The following is an 8,355-nucleotide window of genomic DNA, read 5'->3' as shown; positions in this document are numbered from 1 at the left end:
TGGGGACTTTTTTTTTTGAGACGGAGTCTCGCTCTGTCGCCCAGGCTGGAGTTCAGTGGGGCGATCTCGGCTCACTGCAAGCTCCGCCTCCAGGGTTCACGCCATTCTCCTGCCTCAGCCTCCCGAGTAGCTGGGACTACAGGCGCCCACCACCAAGCCCGGCTAGTTTTTTATTAGTATTTTTAGTAGAGACGGGGTTTCACTGTGTTAGCCAGGATGGTCTCAATTTCCTGACCTCGTGATCCGCCCGTCTCTGCCTCCCAAAGTGCTGGGATCACAGTCGTGAGCCACCACGCCCGGCCTTTTTTTTTTTTTTTTTTTGAGATGAAGTTTTGCTCTTGTCATTCAAGCAGGAGTGCAATGGTGTGATCTTGGCTCACTGCAACCTCCACTTCCCGGGTTCAAGCGATTCTCCTGCCTCAGCCTCCCGAGTAGCTGGGATTACAGGCATGCGTTACCAGTTCCAGCTAATTTTTTATTATTATTATTTTTAGTATAGATGGGGTTTCACCATGTTGCTCAGGCTGGTCTTGAACTCCTGACCTCAAGTGATCCACCCGCCCCGGCCTCCCAAATTGCTGAGATTACAGGCGTAAGCCAGGGCGCCAGGCCAGTGGAGGCATTTTTTAAAAAATGTTGCACTCACCCTGGAGTGCTCTCCTCTCCGCCCCATACTGTAGCGTCAAGGCTTCCGGCTTAGTAAAAAGCTGCTTAGCATGGGACATTCTTTGGAAGTCCAAAGAGAAGAGCTTTCTCTCTCTGATACACTAACAGTTGAATAAACATTTATTTCTCTCCTACATCCCTTAAATCAATGTGCCAGGAGCGTCAGAACAGTCAAGACATGGACCGGAAGAAGCCATTAAAATCCTCAGCTGGCCAGGCGCAGTGGCTCACGCCTGTAATCCCAGCACTTTGGGAGGGCGAGGTGGGCAGATCACGAGGTCAGGAGATCCAGACCATCCTGGCTAACACGGTGAAACCCCGTCCCTACTAAAAATACAAAAAAAAAAAAAAAGTTAGCCGGGTGAGGTGGCAGGCGCCTGTAGTCCCAGCTGCTCGGGAGGCTGAGGCAGGAGAATGGCATAAACCCGGGAGGCGCAGCTTGCAGTGAGCGGAGATGGCGCCGCTGCACTCCAGCCTGGGCGACAGAGCGAGACTCCGTCTCAAAAAAAAAAAAAAAAAAAAAAAAATCCTCAGCTGTCACCAGCCACGCCCGCCCTGGGGTGAAGAATGCCCAGATCCTGACCGAGTTGGGCTTTCAGAATAGGGGAGAACAGGGGCAGCCAGTTCTTTGTTATAATTCTCAACAAATTGGCCTTTTTCCTTTCCTAAGGGCTTAGTGCTGACCTTGATACATTTGATACCTGTAACTACATTAGGGAAAATTAAAGCAGGCTGTGTTTAATTCTGGCTAATTTAAAAGTCGTTTTGAACTTAAAATGTATCTTTTGATACTCAGAAATAGTAATTAAAAATGTTTTTGGCTGGGCGCGGTGGCTCATGCCTGTAATCCCAGCACTTTGGGAGGCCAGTCAGGAGTTTGAGACCAGCCTGGCCAACATAGTGAAACCCTGTCTCTACTAAAAATACAAAAATTAGCTGGGCTTGGTGGCGTGTGCCTGTAAGCCCAGCTACTCCAGAGGCTGAGGCAGGAGAATGACTTGAACCCAGGAGTCAGAGGTTGAAGTGAGCCGAGATTGGGCCACTGCACTCCAGCCTGGGCAACAGAGCACTCCGTCTCAAAAAAAAAAAAAAAAAAAAAAGTTATTTGAGATAGGGTCTCATTCTGGAGTCACCCAACATGGAGTGCAGTGGCATGATCATGGCTTACTGCAGCCTCAACCTCCTGGGCTCAAGCAGTCCTCCTCCCACCTCAGCCTCCCATGTAGCTGGGACTGCAGGCACTTGGCACCACGCCCAGCTAATTTTTTTAATTTTTGGAGAGGCATGGTCTCACTATGTTTCCCAGGTTGGTCTGGAACTCTTGGCCTCAAGCAAGAGGACTTCTGCCTCTGCCTCCCAAAGCCCTGGGATTACAGGCCTGAGCTACCACACCTGGCCAAGAGGACAAAGTTCTAGCTGAAAGGACAGATGTGGAGGTTGAGCGTGGTGGCTCACATCTGTAATCCCAGCACTTTGAGAGGCCAAGGCAGGAGGATTGCTTGAGGCCAGGAGTTCAAGACCAGCCTGGTCAACAGAGAGAGACTTGTGAAGGGTCACATGGGTAGAGGTGAGGGAGCTGAGTAGAGTCATAAAGTAGGAATACTGAGTTGTGCTGGGGATACAGCTGCGACTGGAAACCACAGATGTAAGATGTGGGTACATCATCAGTCAAGGCAAGAAGCTGCTCTACCCAAACAGCCTCAGACCTCCAAGGAGTGCAGCAACTGTGGATATTTTACAGACATCACGAGATGCTGATGCACTGTAGTCATGATAGCTTTGAAGTTGTTGCTGACTTATTGAATGCCGTTTTGAGTCTTTTGATACCTCTTTGCTGTGTGTCACCAACATTTTACAAGTCAAAACTGGGCTGCAATGACAAAAATGATTGAAAAATAAAGGGACTAACTTGTTACAAGGGGCATTTGCATGAAATCCCCTAGGTAATGTCTAGAGTTGGAGTGGAAAGGTCCAGGAGTCTATGAATGAGGGAGGTAAGTTGGTGTATGTATTAGCCAAGGTTCTCTAAAGGGACAGAACTAATAGAATAGATGTATATATGAAAGGGAGCATATTCAGGAGAATTGACTCACGTGTTCACAAGGTAAAGTTCCACGATAGGCCGTCTGCACGTTGAGGAGCAAGGAGCCAGTGGTGGATCAGTGCGCATCCCAAAACCTCAAAAGTAGGGAAGCCAATAGTGCAGCTTTCAGTCTGTGGCCAAAGGCCCAAGAGCCCCTGGCAAACCACTGGTGTAAGTCCAAGAGTCCAAAAGCTGAGGAACTTGGAGTCTGATGGGCAGGAACTCAGAGTCCGATGGGCAGGAAGCATCCAACTGGGAGAAAGATAAAGGCTGGAAGACTCAGCAAGTCTGCTTTTCCATCTTCTTCTTCTTCCTGCTTTTATTCTAACCACGTTGGCAACTGATTAGATGGTGCCCACCCAGATTGAGGGTTGGTCTGCCTCTCTCAGTCCACTAACTCAAACGTTAATGTCTTTTGGCAACACTCTCACCTCACAGACACACCGAGGAACAACACTTTGCATCCTTCAATCCAATCAAGTTGACAATTAATATTAACCATCACAGTTCAGTATTGTCAGATGGTGTAATGACAGTGTAATAAGAAGTGGAGAGAAGGTAAACACTGCGTGCCAGTCCCTTGATTTAACCCATTTTCTGTTAAGGGAAAAAAAAAGCTCAGCTCACTGCCAGCGCTCATTTGTCAGGGCAAATGCAAAATAGATTAAGAAATGGAACAAGAGATGTTAGTGAATCAGAGAAAAAAAAGTTTTTCTCTTTGGCTTCTAAGGAGTACCTGCATACTAAGTAGCCCCCCACTTTTTTTCTTTTTTTTAGACGGAGTCTCGCTCTGTCGCCCAAGCTGGAGTGCAGTGGTGCAATCTCAGCTCACTGACCTCAGGTGATCCACCTGCCTTGGCCTCCCAAAGTGCTGAGATTACAGGTGTAAGCCACTGTGCCTGGCCAAGACCCCATCTTTAAAAACAAAAACTAGGCTGGGTGCTGTGGGTCACGCTGGTAATCCCAGCACTTTGAAAGGCTGAGGCAGGAGGATCACAAGGTCAAGAGTTCAACACCAGCCTGGCCAATACAGTGAAACCCCATCTCTACTAAAATATAAAAATTAGCTGGGCGTGGTGGTGGGTGCCTGTAATCCCAGCTACTCGAGAGGCTGAGGCAGGAGAATCGCTTGAACCTGGGAGGCGGAGGTTGCAGTAAGCCGAGATGACACCACTGCACTCCAGCCTGGGCGACAGAGCTAGACTCCGTCTCAAACAAACAGACAAAAAAACAGTCTTAGGGCTTGTTACAAAGTATAAAACGGCTTTGGGTGGAGTCTGTTTGGTCCTTAAGTCACTCGCCCATGCAGGAGTGCCCTGAGAGGTCCACTGTCTCCCTCCACGTGGCTTTTTTAGCCCTGGCAACTATTTGAAGTTTTCATGTCTCACTGGTAACCAGGAATCAACCTGGGCTGCCTTTGGTCCTGTCTGCATTGGTGCAGGCTTCAGCCACATCTCTCAGAGTTTGCTGCTCCTCTGGCCTGCTCTCAGGAGCTGGGGCCCAGATACTGTAACTGCCTAATGGGTTCACCTTGCCTGCTGCCTAGACAGAGCCAATTTATTAAGACAGGGGAATTACAATAGAGAAAGAGTAATTCACGTAGAGCCAGCTGTGTGGGACACCAGAGTTTCATTATTACTCAAATCAGTCTCCCCGAGCATTCGGGGATCAGAGATTGTAAAGATAATTTGGTGGGTAGGGGCTTGGGAAGTGGAGAGTGCTGATTGGTCAAGTTGGAGATGGAATCATAGGGGGTGGAAGAGAGTTTTTCTTGCTTTTTTCTGTTCCTGGGTTAGATGACAGAACTCATTGAGTCAGTTACTTGTCTAGGTGGTGTCAGCCGATCCAATGAGTGCAGGGTCTGCCAAAATATCTCAAGCACTGATCTTAGGTTTTTCAATAGTGATGTTATCCCCAGGAGCCATTTGGGGAGGTTCAGACTCTTGGAACCAGAGGCTGCATGACCCCTACACTGTACTTTCTAATCTTGTAGCTAATTTGTTAGTACTGCAAGGCAGACTGATCCTCAGGCAAGAAGGGGGTCTTTCTGGGAAAGGGCTATTCTATTATCAGTTTTGCTTCAGAGTCAAATCATGAACTGAATCCCTTCCCAAAGTTAGCTCGGCCCACACCCAGGAATGAACAAGGACAGCTTAAAGGTTAGAAGCAAGCTGGAGTCAGTTAGGTCTGATTTCTTTCACTGTCTTAATTTCCTCAGTTATAATTTTGCAAAGGCAGTTTCAAGACCCTCTGCTCTGGGCCACTCATTTCACCAGCCTTGGAGAATCTCTTTCCTGGCTCAGAATTTCCTTCTCCCTTCATGTTTCCAGCCATGAGACTTCGTCCATGATGACTAACACTCTCTCCAATCTTGGGGTTTAGGCTTTTGGAAACAAAATCAGAAGGACAAGCATTTGGATAATTTGGGCAACTTTAGTGTTCTAGGCCTGGAGTTTTCTTTATGGAAAGTTTTTAGCCATGCATTCAATTGTTTTAATTGATAATATAGGGCTACTCAGGTTATCTATTTCTTTTTCTTTTCTTTTTTTTTTTTGAGACAGAGTTTCACCCTTGTCACCCAGGCTGGAGTGCAGTGGTGTCATCTCGGCTCACTACAACCTCCACCTCCTGAGCTCAAGTGATTCTCCTGCCTCAGCCTCCTGGGTAGCTGGGATTACAGGTGCCCACCACCATGCCAGCTAAGTTTTTGTATTTTTAGTAGATGTTGGCCAGGTTGCTCTTAAACGCCTGACCTCAGGTGATCTACCCGCCTTGGCCTCTCAAAGTGCTGGGATTATAGGCGTGAGCCACCACGCCCAGCCACCTATTTCTTCTTGAATGAACTTTAGTAGTTTGTATCTTTTGAGGAATCTCTTCGTTTTATTTGTCAAATTTATTGACAAAATTTGTTTATATATTCCCTAATTATTCTTGTGACACCTGTAAAATTTTTTTTTTTTTTTGAGACGGAGTCTCGCTTTGTCGTCCATATTGGAGTGGCGTGATCTTGGCTCACTGCAACCTCCGCCTCTTGGGTTCAAGTAATTCTCTGCCTCAGCCTCCTGAATAGCTGGGATTGCAGGCGCCCACCACCATGCCCGGCTAATTTTTTTGTATTTTTAGTAGAGACAGGGTTTCACCATCTCGGCCGGGTTGGTATTGAACTGACCTCGTGATCCACCCTCCACAGCCTCCCAAAGTGCTGGGATTACAGGCATGAGCCACTGTGTCTGGTTCAATTTTTTATTTTATTGTTTTTTCTTATCATTTATCTATTTTCTATGTATTGATTTTCACTGTTATCTTGAATATTTCCTTACTTCTGCTTACTTTGAGTTTAATTTGCTCTGCTTTTTCTAGTTTCTTACTGTGGGAAATTAGATTAATGATTTTATTTAATTAATTAATTTATTTTTTGAGACAGAGTCTCCCTCTGTCACTCAGGCTGGGGTGCAGTGGTGCGATCTTGGCTCACTGCAACCTCTGCCTCTCAGGTTCAGCGATTCTCCTGCCTCAGCCTCCTGAATAGCTGGGATTACAGGCACATACCATCACGCTCAGCTAATTTTTGTATTTTTAGTAGAGATGAGGTTTCGCCATGTTGGCCAGGGTGGTCTCAAACTACTGACCTCAGATGATCCACCCACCTTGGCCTCCCAAAGTGTTGGGATTACAGGCGTGAGCCACTGTGCCCAGTCAGATTAATGACTTTAGATCTTTCTTCTTTTCTAATATAAGTATTTAATGTTACAAGGTTTCCTCTAAGCATAGCTGTATCTATATCCCACACATTTTTATATATTGTATTTTCATTTAATTTAAGATATCTCAAATATCATTTGTAATTTTTTTCATTGCTACATGGGTTATTTCAAAGTCTATTGTTTAGTTTCCAAATATTTGAGAGATTTTCCAGTTGTATTTATGCTACCAATTTGGCACATAATTCCACTGTGATCAGAAAACATACTTTCATTTCTTTCTTTCAAATTTATTGAGACATACTATGGCCTAGAATATGACCTTCTTTGATCTATTTTCCATGTGCACTTGAATGCATATTGTGGTGTTCTATTTTTTTCACATGAAAGTTTTTAGTTTATTAATCTTCTCATGAAAAATCCATGATGGCTGCAGAAAACATCGTTGCAGCATCTTTACTCCTTCAGCTTTTTGCCAGCACCAGCATTGGCCTTTGCGGTCCCCTGACTTTCTTCGTTCTGTTCTTGCCTTCCTTTAATTGCTTTCTTGAGGTCTTTTTCTTCTCATATAAGCCATGTCTTGCAAGTCTATGTCTGGGTCCATTTTTCTTTGCATAATCCAAGGAATTGTAAATCATGCCAAAGCCAGTTGTCTTGCCACCACCAAAATGAGTTCTGAATCCAAATACAAAGATGACATCCAGTGTGGTCTTGCACATTTTGGCGAGTTTTTCCCAAATTTCCGTCTTAGGTACTGTTGCCTTCAGGGTATGAAGGACATCAATCATCATTTGTTTCCTCTGAAGTAGTTGGCTGGTCATGAACTTTCTAATTCAGATAGTTACTGTGTCATTCATGATGGTAGTCAATCCTTAGACGGCCAGGAATGAAAAGAGTGCTGTTTTGTGGTGGAGTGTTATGTAAATGCCAATTAGGGCATGTGGGTTGACAGTGTTGTTCAAACCTTAAATATCCTTACAATAGAGGAGTTATTAATAAGTTATTTTAGGCAGTTAGTGAGGGTAAAAGGGTTCTTGGTAGCATTTTCCTTTAATAAAAAGCAGCCCCAAAAACACTTCTTTTCTAACAGAAAACAGCCTGAAAAGTCAAGCTGCAAGCAAGCTGGAAGCTTGCATATGTAAATGCCAGCAGCTGTACCTGGAATCCAGGTACATTCCAACATGTAGACTTCTCCCTCCCTTTTCTTTGTTACCACATGTATGGGTGTCATGGCACCAACCAGGTAAAGCCACGTGTGCAGGTGTCACAGCGACAGCCAGGTAGAAGCCACATTTGCATAATGAAAGATTAGGGTGGGAGGGCCAGTTCCTTTGTGGACTACGTAAATGGCACACCTGGTTACATGAGTCCCTGGGCCCTATATATATCAGTCACCACCTTTTCAAGCCTCTCTACAAAATCGATCAAATCCCACCCCCAACCTGGAAACTCTCCCTTGGGCAACCCACTTTCTCAGCATGAGGAAGATTTCTCTCTCTGTCTTCTTTTTTGTCTATTAAACTTTCTGCTCCTAAACTCCTCATGTGTGTTCGTGTCCTTAATCTTCTTGGTGGGAGACATTGAACCCTGGGTATTTACCTCAGACAATGGAGCTGCTTCACTTATTGATTTTTTATGTATTTTTTTTTTATAATTGCTTAGATTGGAGTGTTGAAATCTGCAACTGTGATGGAGAATTGACTCACTTATCCTTTTGGTTCTCTCAGTGTTTGCTTCATGTAGAGACGTTCCTCAGTGATACTGTAGGTTTGGTTCCACACACTGTAATAAAGCAAATCACATAAAAGTTTTGGTCCCCTAGTGCAAACAAAGTTATGTTTACACTATACTGTAGTCTAGTGTGTGCAACAGTATTATGTCTTTATAAACTATGTACATATGTTC

At 45.1% G+C, this 8,355-nt stretch overlaps 1 pseudogene; it reads right to left on the bottom strand.

Annotated features, from left to right (window-relative positions):
• Positions 1-6,914: 6,914 nt before the first annotated feature.
• Positions 6,915-7,307, bottom strand: LOC104657261 (annotated as a pseudogene).
• Positions 7,308-8,355: the final 1,048 nt, after the last annotated feature.

This window comes from Rhinopithecus roxellana, chromosome 11, assembly GCF_007565055.1.
Source record: "Rhinopithecus roxellana isolate Shanxi Qingling chromosome 11, ASM756505v1, whole genome shotgun sequence".
NCBI lineage: Eukaryota > Metazoa > Chordata > Mammalia > Primates > Cercopithecidae > Rhinopithecus > Rhinopithecus roxellana.
The sequence above is the reverse complement of the archived record's forward strand: the minus strand, read 5'-3'. Positions and strand labels throughout refer to the sequence as shown.